The following is a 13232-nucleotide window of genomic DNA, read 5'->3' as shown; positions in this document are numbered from 1 at the left end:
TGGGGTAATTACCCTGCTTGTACGATCGGCCGTTGTTGCCCAACAAGCCACCCCAAAACTGAGTTGCTTAAGATGACAAAGTCTGAAATTGACCTAAGAAGATGCAATTCCATTTCTATCAAAACCCCTGCTAGATTTTTTCTTACAGATATTGACAAAATTATGTTTAAATTCATATTTGAAATTCAAGGGATACAAAATTGCCAAAACAAGCAAGAGCAAAGTTCTCCAGTTCCTGATATCAAAGCTTACTACAAAGCTACAGAAATAAAAAACAGTACGAACCGGCATAAGGATAGACATAGAGACTGATGGAACAGACTTGAGGGTCCAGAAATAAATCCATAATAGCCTAAAAGCAGAAATAGCTCAAAAGGTCCAACAACTGGTGGATGCATAAATTAAAAGTGATATATCCACACCATGGAATATTCAGCCAATAAAGAAATGAAGTAATGAGACACCTATGATGCGGATGAGCCTGTTTTGCTGTAAGCTTTACTTACATTTTAAGTTCAAAAGATTTGTCAGCAAAAGAAATCAGTTGTTACACAAACAATTTTGATTTTTTTGTAATTGTCTTAATTTCAATGTACAGTTATTAAATAGAAACAGTAAGGAAAAGTAACTACATATATCACCAAATTGGGCTGGCCAACATCCCGACATGACGAGGGCCGCAAAGTCCCTTGTTAATAGCAACATGGAGCCACAAGGGGGGAAGGGTCCATCCCACAGGTGAGACTTCAGATTGCAGTTTCGGGGCTCCCGCTTATAATTCCAGGCTGCAGACTGATATGCAAAAACGCAGCTCTCGTTTTACTTTGACCGTGCTGTTTGTTTCACTTTGTGAGTCGTAAGACTTCTTAGACCTGGGGGCTTGGCCAGGCCTTCGGGGGCTTGAGAGATTCCAAGACCCCCTCCCCTTCTTATCTAACGTGCTGCCTGACGTGCTGTGCTTGCAGCGGGCCCAGAGTCCTGCAGCGTCCATGCAGGTTAGAATCAGAGGCCTGCTCTCCTGCCTGGGAAGCCTGAACAGGACTACCTCCCTTTAGTTTCCCTAACAGAGCCTTGAAGGTGATACACAAAGTGAAAAATGACAGTTCCGAAAGGCCTCATATTCTCTGATTTTCGTGGAATGTCTGGAATGGGGAAATCTATTAGGGACAGAAACTAGACTTGTGGTTCCCTAGGGCTGAGAGACCGGTTGGAGATTAACTGCTAATGAATACAGGTTTCTTTGGGGTGGTGAAAATGGAGGAAATGGAGATTAACTGTTAATGAGCACAGGTTTCTTTTGTTGTTCAGTTGCTAAGTCGTGTCCAGCTCCTTGCGACCCTGCGGACTGCAGCACCCCAGGCCTCCCTGTCCTCTATCTCCCAGAGTTTGTTCAAACTAATGTGCCTTGAGTAGGTGATGTTTCTTCTGGGGGTGATGAAATGCTTTAAGTTTGATTGTGATGGTTGTACAACACTGAATACACCAAAAACAAAAAGACGATACTTTTTAATGTATTCTTTTTTAAAGAATTGTGTGTGTTTGGCTGTGCTGGGTCTTTGTTGCTGCACGCGGGTTTTCTCTCGTGGGAAGTGGGGGCTGTTCTTCGCCGAGGTGCCTGGGCTTCTCGCTGCGGTGACTTCTGTTGCAGGGTAGGGGCCCTAGGGCACTCAGGCTTCAGTAGTGGGCCTGTAGTTGTCGCCCGTGGGCTTGGTTGCTCCTCGGCCTGTGGACTCTTTCTGGACCAGGAGCTGAACCCGCGTCCCCTGCGTTAGCAGGCAGACTCCCAACCCCTGGAACACCAGGCAAATCCTGAGTCGTGTACTTTAAATGGGTGTCTAATAATGTGGATTATGTTTCACTAAAGCTGTTTAAAAAAAAAACCAACACAGTCATTTAGCTCAGAAATCTGTCACTTGGCAGGGCCCAGTGGGGAACAGGCCTCTGTTCCCCAGTGTCTGAGAAGTGACATGACACCTGCAGGCTAAAATCACCTGCAGCTAATTCACACATCTGGCAGTTAATGCTGATGGTCAGCTATCGTCATCACTTAACACACAACCCCTCCATGTGGCCTCGGCTTCCACACAGCATGTCAGCTGGCTTCCAAGGGCAAGCATGTCAGCAAAACCAACATCTCTCTTGTCTCATGGAGGAGTGTCTACGCTATGTTGTAAAAAGAGGACAGGAAAGGAATAGATGGTCGTCTTTGGAAAATAAACTCTGTCTCTGGGCGCAGTGGTTCTAAGTGGTCAAGTCGAGAAGATGAACTTCTTGACTGGTCAGGAGACCTTTAGCCCTGAGTGTCTGTGTTAGGGATGTGTTATCTGCTAGGTCATTTCCCATCTGCTAGAAACTTTGAGGGAGTATATGTCACACATCCTTGATGGTGACTTGGATTCAGTCATTTCAGTGCCAAAAAGACAGAGTTGGTTCTAGAAAGTGACAAGCATAGCCTCACAGTAGAGACCCGTGTGTAGGGTGTAAAAGGCTGGAGAATGGCTTGGTACAGGTTTTGTGTTCTCGAGTCAGTACGGCAGAAGGGGGACTCCTGAGGCTGACGACTCACAGGAGGGCATGTGGGCTGACCCGGGTGCCTAGTGTCCATCCTGGCCTGCTTGTCACTTGTGGTTGTGACGGTTAATTCACCATGGTGATGGTTAATTTCAGATTTGCATTCTGAATACATTTTAGAAGCACTAAGGAAGGTAAGAATGTCAGGATCCATATTGCTTATGAGAAAGTACATGTCTATTCCATAAGGTTTTAAATGATTTATGTGTTTTATCTTGTTCTGCCAGGCCTTCGCTGCCGTGCGGGCTTTCTCTAGCTTCAGCGAGCGGGGGCTGCTCTCCAGTTGGAGCTGCGGTGCTCGGGCTTCTCGTTGTGGCGGCTCCTCCTTCTGCATAGCCCGGGCTCGAGATGCATGGGCTTAGCTGTTCCGTGGCGTTTGGACTCTTCCCAGACTAGGGAAGCATTTAGTATTTGTAGACTTTTTGATGATGGCCATTCTGACCAATGTGAAGTGATACCTCATTGTAGCTTTGATTTGCATTTCTCTAATAATTTAATTGAGAAGAACAGTTATTTAATCTAGATCAGAAGTTATGTGGTAAGAAAATAAACTCCCTCCCTTACCTACTGCTCTCCACCCGGGTGCCCTTTCCCAATAAAATCTCTTGCTTTGTCAAAAAAAAAAAAAAAGAAAGAAAAGAAACTCCCTATATTGTACAAGGTAAATCACCTTTTTCCAGTGAAATTTTCTACTTCAAAAATTAGCAGTTATTGGATATTTCCTGGTGGTCCAGTGGTTGAGGCTCCGCACTTCCACTGCAGGTTCAATCCCCACTTGGGGAATTAAGATCTTACAAACACACAGCCCAGCGCCACCCCCTCCCCCCAAAAAAATTAGCAATTATTTCAAGATGCTCATGCAACTTGTCTCAGTTACTTTGGCCTGCTATAACAAAATACCGTAGTCTGTGTGGCTTAAATAACAAACAATGCTTTCTCATGGTTTTGGAGGCTCGAAGGTCCAAGATGAGGGCGCCAGCATATCTGAAGTGTGTGAGGGCCTCTTCATGGTTGGAGAGCCTCTTTCCTTTCTGCTGTGTCCTCACATGTCTGACAAAGAGCTCTCTAGTCTCTTCCTCTTCTTCTGAGGACGCTTATCCTATCATGAGGCCTCCAGCCTCATACCTCATCTAAAGCCAGGCACCTCCTGAGGACCCCGCCTCCTGACACCATCACCTTGGGCTCAGAGTTTCAACATACGAGTTTGGGGAGCACACACATTCAGTCTATAACCCCAGTTCTGGTTTGTGTTTTCTGCTTTTCACATGGTCAGTGGTGTCATTACATTCCCCAAGGCAGATGGTAAATGTTGACCGATACTATGAACAAGTTATAAATTTATTATCAGCTTTCTTAAGAAATTGAAATTTTGTGTTTAATATTTGATGAACTAGGCATCTGCCTTTTCCAAACCGACAGTTGCTTTGACTCTGATCCTTTGGCTAATGCTGTTCCTGATGAAGGAAGTCCAGTGGCTAAGATGCTAGGCTTTCAATTCAGGGGGTCTGGGTTCGATCCCTGATCAGGGAACTAGATTTCCAGTGCTGCAACTAAAGATCTCAAATGCCTCAAGGAAGACTGAGTGCAGCCAAATAAATAATTTTTTAAAAATCAAGTACAAAACTATAACCTATTTTTTTTTAACGAAAAAATAATAGCTATTCTGTGCTGATGCATCCCCTGCCTTCAGGGAGGAAACACAAAACCTGAGAGGTTTATGCTGAGGTGGAGGGAATGTTCTCGTGTAAAGTTCTGCCACTGTGGCTTGTTGATAAAGGGATTGGTACTATGGCCTGAAACTGAACTGAACATGAGAACTTTTGAGTATTTCATCTAGAGTGCAGTGGCCATTCCCTTACTGAACTGCATAACTGATTAAGGCATTTAGAATTTGGTGAGGCCGTCCAAGCACAGGTGGGAAAAAAATTTCCAGACACAGAGCATTCCGGAATGGAGTGAGTTTATTAAGAGCAAGAAGCAGAGATAATGAGGGCACCGGAAGCCAGGAAGCGAGTCAGCCTCCTGACAGGCCGGGGAGAGCTGAGGGACACCGGGAACAGCGGGCTGGCTGAGGGGGAGCCGGGACCTTTCGGGTCAGCAGCCAGTTTTTCTAGCCTCGGGACGAAACTCCTGCTGGAAGGTCGGGATTCTGATTGGTTAGAGAGCTACGGGGTGAGTACGGGGTGGGCGCTCCTGCCCCACATGGGGTCAGGAAGCCTGCTGCTGGTGGTCAGGGGGGCTTTTGGCAACAGTTACAGGGGCTCCGTCAGCTTCGGAGGTGGCCTTGGTTCTGGCCTCGCAGCTGTGGCCTTGGGGCAGGACCGCACAGAATTGTTTGTGTGAGGTGCAGACGCTTTGATGTGCCGGTTAGAAGCATTCGTGACCCCTAAGGGTTGCCTCCATAACTTTAGCAGAAAGCATTAAGGGGAACAGCCGATATTCCAAAGACTTCAAAGTCAAGGAATTGTAACACCACCACTTACATGGGAGGAAAAGTACCCTCCTCAATCAAGGATTACTACAATGCCGTCTCTCGGCTTAATAGCCTTATCTCTGAAAAGAGAGAAAGTGAAAGTCGCTCAGTCATCGACTCTTTGCGACCCCAGAGACTATATAGTCCATGGAATTCTCCAGGCCAGAATACTGGAGTGGGTAGCCGTTCCCTTTTCTAGGGGATCTCCCCAATCCAGGGATCAAACCCAGGTCTCCCAGCTGAGCCACTGGGAGCTTGGCAAATCGTTGTGGTCAGTTGATGTTTAAGTAAAAAGTGGCCACTCTTGCTCCGTCAGCGTTGAACACTGGTGAGTGAATTGTTGCCTCTAGTGGTACTTGGTATGCAACCTTGAATTTTGCTCATGTCTTCTTTCCAGTATCCATTCAGGGAAACATGCTTTCTTTTACCTGGCAACATATGCTGTACACATTCTTCCTTTCACTGGGTTATTTAAAATTCCCCTGAATTATTTCATTAATGGGTCAGACTCTTATACAATAATATCTGCCAATAGATGCTTAAGCATTCCATCACAATAATGAAATTAAGCAATATATTCTGATAGTGGCCCCCACAGAAGAAAATACTCTCATTGCATGCTACTCAAGCAGCTGGATATAAACAGGTCTTGAATGAGGAGAAATTCAGGCCATATCTCTTAAAGTATCTTTATGTGGGGCTATTTAGGTAGCTTTCAAAAGCATTTCCCAACTCATATAAAACAAATTATTAGCTCCTGGCCCCCAAACGTGAAGGATAAACACTCACATTGTCATAGCCTGAGGAGAAAGCACATTCTGAGCTGGAAATTCTGTTAAATCTCTGTATTAAGTTATTGGATAAACATCTAAATGTGAAAGGCTCCTAAAGTAAAAAAAAAAAATTTGAAAGTGTTCTAGATGGCAGTAAATCAAGCTCTACTTTCTATCCCATTCAAACCCCAAAGCATTATAGGTGACTATAGTAGTCTCATCACTGCTTAGAGGCTTTGGCATTTACACACTGATGGTATTTGTTGTTCCCTGAACTTTGAATTTGATCCTTCTGCTGAATCATGCATACCCTTTGAGCTAATCTATTACTAGACTCTAGTAAGAAATTGTCTGATTTAGAAGGAAGTTCTAATTCTCCAGTTCAGCATTCTCATCATTAATAAGTTCTTTCTGAATTGAAACCATGTAAGTTGGGTCACAGTGGCAGATTTTATTTTTGGGGCTCCAGAATCACTGCAGATGGTGACTGCAGCCATGAAATTTAAAAAATCTTACTGCTTGGAAGAAAAGCTATGATCAACCTAGACAGCGTATTAAAAAGCAGAGACATTACTTTGCCAACAAAGGTCCATCTAATCAAAGCTGTGGTTTTTCCAGTAGTCATGTATGGATATGAGAGTTGGACTATAAAGAAAGCTGAGCACCGAAGAATTGATGCTTTTGAACTGTGGTGTTGGAGAAGACTCTTGAGAGTCCCTTGGACTGCAAGGAGATCCAGCCAGTCCATCCTAAAGCAGATCAGTCCTGAATATTCATTGGAAGGACTGATGTTGAAGCTGAAATGCCAATACTTTGGCCACCTGATCCGAAGAGCTGACTCAGCAGTATTTCTGAGATTCACACGTGTTGTTGTAGATCAGTAGTTCATTCCTTTTTATTGCTGATTATATAATTCTCCATTGTATGCGTGTACCACAAGTTGATTGGTTGTTTCCAATTTTGGGCTCTTGTGAATGAACTGACATAAACATTCAGTTCAGTTCAGTCGCTCAGTCGTGTCCGACTCTTTGCGGCCCCATGGACTGCAGCACACCACAGCTCCCTGTCATCACCAACTCCCAGAGTTTACCGAAACTCATGTCCAATGAGTTGGTGATGCCATCCAACCATCTCATCCTCTATTGTCCTCTTCTCCCACCTTTAATCTTTCCCAGCATCAGGATCTTTTCAAATGAGTCAGTTCTTTGCATGAGGTGGCCAAAGTATTGTAGTTTGAGCTTCAGCATTAGTCCTTCCAATGAATATTCAGGACTGATTTCCTTTAGGATGGACTGGTTTGATCTCCTTGCAGTCCAAGGGACTCTCAAGAGTCTTCTCCAACACCACAGTTCAAAAGCATCAATTCTTCAACACTCAGCTTTCTTTATAGTCCAACTCTCACATCCATACATTACTATTGGAAAAACCATAGCTTTGACTAGATGGATCTTCATTGGCAAAGTAATGTCTCTGCTTTTTAATATGCTGTCTAGGTTGGTTATAACTTTTCTTCCAAGCAGCAAGATTCTTTTAATTTCATGGCTGAAGTCACCATCTGCAGTGATTCTGGAGCCCAAAAAAATAAAGTCAGCCACTGTTTCCACTGTTTCCCCATCTATTTGCCATGAAGTGATGGGACCAGATGCCACGATCTTAGTTTTCTGAATGTTGAGCTTTAAGCCAACTTTTCACTCTCCTCTTTCACTTTCATCAAGAGCCTCTTTAGTTCTTCTTTGCTTTCTGCCATAAGGGTGGTGTCATCTGCATATCTGAGGTTATTGATATTTCTCCCAGCAATCTTGATTCCAGTTTGTGCTTCTTCCAGCCCAGCGTTTCTCATGATGTATTCTGCATATAAGTTAAATAAGCAGGGTGACAATATACAGCCTTGACGTACTCCTTTCCCTATTTGGAACCTGTCTATTGTTCCATGTCCAGTTCTACTGTTGCTTCCTGACCTGCATACAGATTTCTCAAGAGGCAGGTCAGGTGGTCAGGTATTCCCATCTCTTTCAGAATTTTCCAGAGTTTGTTGTGGTCCACAATCAAAGGCTTTGGCATAGTCAATAAAGCAGAAGTAGATATTTTTCTGGAATTCTTGCTTTTTCAATAATCCAGCGGATGTTGGCAATTTGATCTCTTGTTCCCTCTGCCTTTTCTAAATCCAGCTTGACCATCTGGAAGTTCACGGTTCATGTACTGTTGAAGCCTGGCTTGGAGAATTTTGAGCATTACTTTACTAGCGTGTGAGATGAGTGCAATTGTGTGATACTTTGAACATTCTTTGGCATTTAAGAAGGAATTCATAGGGCCTGGACTCCATCTCAGGCCTGTCCGTGCTGATCGTGCTCGGCTGCCTCTCCAGTGGACTCTGAACTCTCTGCTTAGTGCCTGTGGGAACGACAATGGAAGGATAAGACCCCCTCCGGACAGGGGAACCTTGAAGATCATATCCAGGTTACTCATTGCCTAAGAGAAAACAGACACTAATCACCCCTGCCTCCGGACACTATCTATCAGAATGTAAACACAGGCTTATCGGTTATTAACTGTTTGGAATGTAACTGCGGGCTGATTGATTATTGACTGTTTGAACACATAACACGGGAATGATGGGGTTATTGTAGTTGTATTTACCCTGCCTTTGTTTATGTAAGTCTCAAGGGAATTGAGGTGGTGGGTTTGGACACGTACACATGGGGTATAAAAGATTTTCACAAATGCTGGACGGGGTCCTTGGCTAAGAGGTGACTCTGCCTTGGGCCCGCCGGTGTAATAAACTGCACTCCACTATCTGCATTGTCCTTCTGAGTGAGTCTGTTTCCTGGAAAGCGTGGCTATAACAGCATTGCCTTTCTTTGGGATTGGAATGAAAACTGATCTTTTCCAGTCCTGTGGCCACTGCTGAGTTTTCCAAATTTGCTAGCATATTGAGTGCAGCACTTTCACAGCATCATCTTTTAGGATTTGAAATAGCTCAACTGGAATTCCTTCATCTCCACTAGCTTTATTCATAGTGATGCTTCCTAAGGCCCAATTGACTTCACATTCCAAGATGTCTGGCTCTAGGTTGGTGATCACACCATTGTGTGTGATTATCTGGGTTATGAAGATCTTTTTTGTATAGTTCTTCTTTGTATTCTTGCCACCTCTTCTTAATATCTTCTGCTTCTGTTAGGTCCATACCATTTCTGTCCTTTATTGGGCCCATCTTTGCATGAAAGTTTCTTGCAAAGAAACTTGGTATCTCTAAGTTTCTTGAAGAGATCTCTAGTCTTCCCCATTCTATTGTTTTCCTTTGCATTGATCACTGAGGAAGACTTTCTTATCTCTCCTTGCTAGTCTTTGGAACTCTGCATTCAAATGGGGATATCTTTCCCTTTCTCCTTTGCCTTTCACTTCTCTTCTTTTCTCAGCTATTTGTAAGGCCTCCTCAGACAACCATTTTGCCTTTTTGCATTTCTTTTTCTTGGGGATGGTCTTGATCACTACCTCCTGTACAATGTCACAAACCTCTGCCCATAGTTCTTCAGGCACTCTGTCTATCAGATCTAATCCCTTGAATCTATTTGTCACTGACGGGTCATGGTGGAGAGTTCTGACAGAATGTGGCCCACTGGAGAAGGGAATGGCAAACCACTTCAGTATTCTTGCCTTGAGAACCCCATGAACAGTATGAAAAGGCAAAAAGATAGGACACTGAAAGATGAACTCCCCAGGTCAGTAGGTGCCCGATATGCTACTGGAGATCAGTGGAGAAGTAACTCCAGAAAGAATGAAGGGATGGAGCCAAAGCAAAAACAGTACCCAGATGTGGATGTGACTGGTGATAGAAGCAAGGTCCAATGCTGTAAAGAGCAATATTGCATAGGAACCTGGAATATTAGGTCCATGAATCAAGGCAAATTGGAAGTGGTCAAAGAGGAGATGGCAAGAGTGAATGTCGACATTCTAGGAATCAGCAAACTAAAATGGACTGGGATGGGTGAATTTAACTCAGATGACCATTACATCTACTCCTGTGGGCAGGAATCCCTTAGAAGAAATGGAGTAGCCATCATGGTCAACAAAAGAGTCTGAAATGCAGTACTTGAATGCAATCTCAAAAATGACAGAATGATCTCTGTTCATTTCCAAGGCAAACCATTCAGTGTCATGGTAATCCAAGCCTATGCCCCTACCAGTAACACTGAAGAAGCTGAAGTTGAACGGTTCTATGAAGACCTACAAGACCTTTTAGAACTAATACCCAAAAAAGATGTCCTTTTCATTATAGGGGACTGGAATGCAAAAGTAGGAAGTCAAGAAACACCTGGAGTAACAGGCAAATTTGGCCTTGGAGTACAGAATGAAGCAGGACAAAGGCTAATAGAGTTCTGCCAAGAGAATGCAAACACCCTCTTCCAACAAAACAAGAGAAGAGTCTACACATGGACATCATCAGATGGATGACACTGAAATCAGATTGATTACATTCTTTGCAGCCAAAGATGGAGAAGCTCTATATAGTCAGCAAAAGCAAAACCGGGAGCTGACTGTGGCTCAGATCATGAATCCCTTATTGCCAAATTCAGACTGTAGTGTTTACTACTGAATAAAAAAATTGATGTATACGTGGATGTGCCCAGTTCAAACCTATGTTGTTCAGGGACCACCTGTAGTCAAAAGGTTATATATATTAAACGTATACTTCAAAGATCTGTTTTTAGCATGTATGCAACATAATCTGAGACTTAAAAATTCTCTCTTGATTAATTCAGACAAAGATCATCAGTACATGAAACTGTTAGGGGAAAGACTGACTGAAACCACACCCTTGGACCAGGCACCACAGTAAGTATTTGCATGAGTTATTTTAGGGCAGAAGGTGCTGTTAAGGAACAAGGAACTAGCAAGCCACCACCTGCCAGAAAAATCTGGGAAAGGTCAAAGGGAGAGGAGAGGCCAATCTGTATGTCCTGCCAACTTCCCAGAATCCTCCTTGTTGGAATCCATCTTGGCTAAGCAACATGTGTGCCACCAGGAAGTACCCTGAGTCAGAATGATTGACCAGAGACAACCCGGAAACTTCCCATTAGTGTAAAATCCGAGACTGCAAGCCCCGTGGCAGAGCGGCCCTCCTGGGTTCCCTGACCTGCTCTCCGCCCAGGTGCCCCTTCCCGGTGCAGGCCCTTGGTCTGTCAGCGTGTGTATCTCCTCGGACAGTTTGTTTCCAAGTGGTAGACAAGAGCTCACTCTCAGGCCCTGGACAGGGTACCCGTTTTTGCAACGAAACCCTAAAATGAAAGATTGGGAGCTTGCGAGTGGGGGGAGCAGACTGACACCACGTGAACCCACTGCTCGATCTCAGTGTTATTAGGAGTGGATCACCCACCCTACTTGTATCTCCTTGTTACGCGTCAGGAAGTACACGGGACCACTGATGAACATTCTTAAGGGGGAAAAAAGTTGACCTAGAATATAATTGAGTCATTGGCACTTCCATTTGGTGAAAAATATGAGGAACAAGTTAAATGAAACTATGACTATGCAAAAAGAATGTGAGATGTCCTATAGGCCAACTGGTAGGTCTCTTCCATAAACAAATGCATGAGAAGTGGTGAGACTGCTGAAGTTTTAACTAGACTTTTGAAATATAACAACGAAATGTAATGTGTCAACCATGTCTTATCCAACTGAAGCTTCTTTTTTTTTTTTAATTTTTGATCTCCTGCATTGGGAGCACAGAGTCTTAGCCACTGGACCACCGGGAAGTCGTGAAGCCACCTGAAACGTTTTTAAAACAATCAGGGATATTTGAATATAGATGTGGTATGAAGTGTCACAAAAGAATTGTTCATTTATTTTTAGTGTGACAATGGCTTTGTAATCATGTAAGAAGTTGCCTGTTGCAGTGCATGCACACTGGCATATACGGCATCTCTAGCACCTCCAGCACAGTACTGAATGAGACGTGTGAGAGTGGCCTTGGGTAGCCTTGCCCTGCCATGGCTTGAAGCGGGGCTTGGGTTCCCAGGCAGAAGTTCAGGCCGTTGCGGTGCTGAGAGCACCAAATCCTAACCACTAGACCAGTGGTCACGGACGAGGGCCCTGGCCCTTCAGTTTTGCAGAAAAGGATTCCCACAAAGACAGAAAGTGGTGAAACAGGTTGAGTATTTTTTAAATGGGAAAAGAGTACAGTCCACGTGGATAGATAGACGAGCGGATGCAGAGAGAGAGGAGAGAGTCGCGCCCTGTGGCAATTTGGATTACTTTTATCAGGCATATCTTCCGGGTTTCCTTTGGCCAATCGTTTTGATTTGCCTGGTTAACAGTCCACAGTTAGTACATCTCAGGATCCTCCATGTGGACGCACGCATCTCTTAGCCAAGACGGATTCTACCGCAAAGGCCTGTGGGTAGAGTATCCCTTGATATCACTCCCCTTTGACCTCCGAGGAGCCCTTCTGTGCCTGTGTGGTTGGGAAGGTTTCCTGACTTCGAGAATGAGAAATATGTGGTCTAGCCAGGGTCCGGCTACTTCTCTTAATTGTCCTGCTCTTCTTATCTTGGAGTTTCGGTTCACAGGGAATGAATGTCTAATTAGTTTACCCTGGTGGGACCTCCTGCCTCAAGAGCAGACATCGCTGCCTGGTTACCAATCTTAGAGGGAAAGTTGTTCCACTATTAAATATAATGTCAGCTGTATGTTTTCTGTATATGCCCTTTTTTATTTTGAGGAAATTCCCTGCTCTTATTTTGCTGAGGGTTTTTTTTTTTTTCTTTCTCCTTCATGAATGGGTATTGAATTTTGTTAAACGCTTTTTCTGCATCTATTGAGATAATCATAAGGGTTTTATTCTTCGATGCTAGTATGTGTGCATTCTAAGTCACTTCAATCATGTCTGACTCTTTGGGACCCTATGGACTGTAGCCCGCCAGGCTTCTCCTCTGTCCAGGGGACTCTCCGGGCAAGAATACTGGAGTGGGGTACCATGCCCTCCTCCAGGGGATCTTTCCAACCCAGGGATCAAACCCCTGTTTCTTACGTCTCCTGGGAGGTAGGTTCCTTCCCACCTGCGCCACCTGGGAAGGCCCCGGTGTTAGTACACTCAACTATAATGATTGCTTTTCCTGCCGCCTTGCAGGCCCCAGAAGTCAGCTCTGTGATTTTCTTGTTGGGACTTGCCAAAAGCTCCAGCCCGCATTAGTATTAAAGTACTGAAAGAACTCAAGCGAAGACACCTTTCAGAAATGAAAGCAAAATAAACACTTTGCTCAGACAAGGTTGGGGAGAACGCATAGTAGCCAGCTCTCACTATAGCAAGTGTTTGGAAAAATTCTTCAGACGGAAGAAAAGTTGGATTTACACACAAAAAGAAGAGTGCTGGAAATGGTAAACGTGAGGATAAATGTAACTTTTAACTTTTTTTTCAT

This window comes from Muntiacus reevesi, chromosome 3, assembly GCF_963930625.1.
Source record: "Muntiacus reevesi chromosome 3, mMunRee1.1, whole genome shotgun sequence".
Taxonomy (NCBI): domain Eukaryota; kingdom Metazoa; phylum Chordata; class Mammalia; order Artiodactyla; family Cervidae; genus Muntiacus; species Muntiacus reevesi.
Note: the sequence above shows the minus strand (reverse complement) of the source record.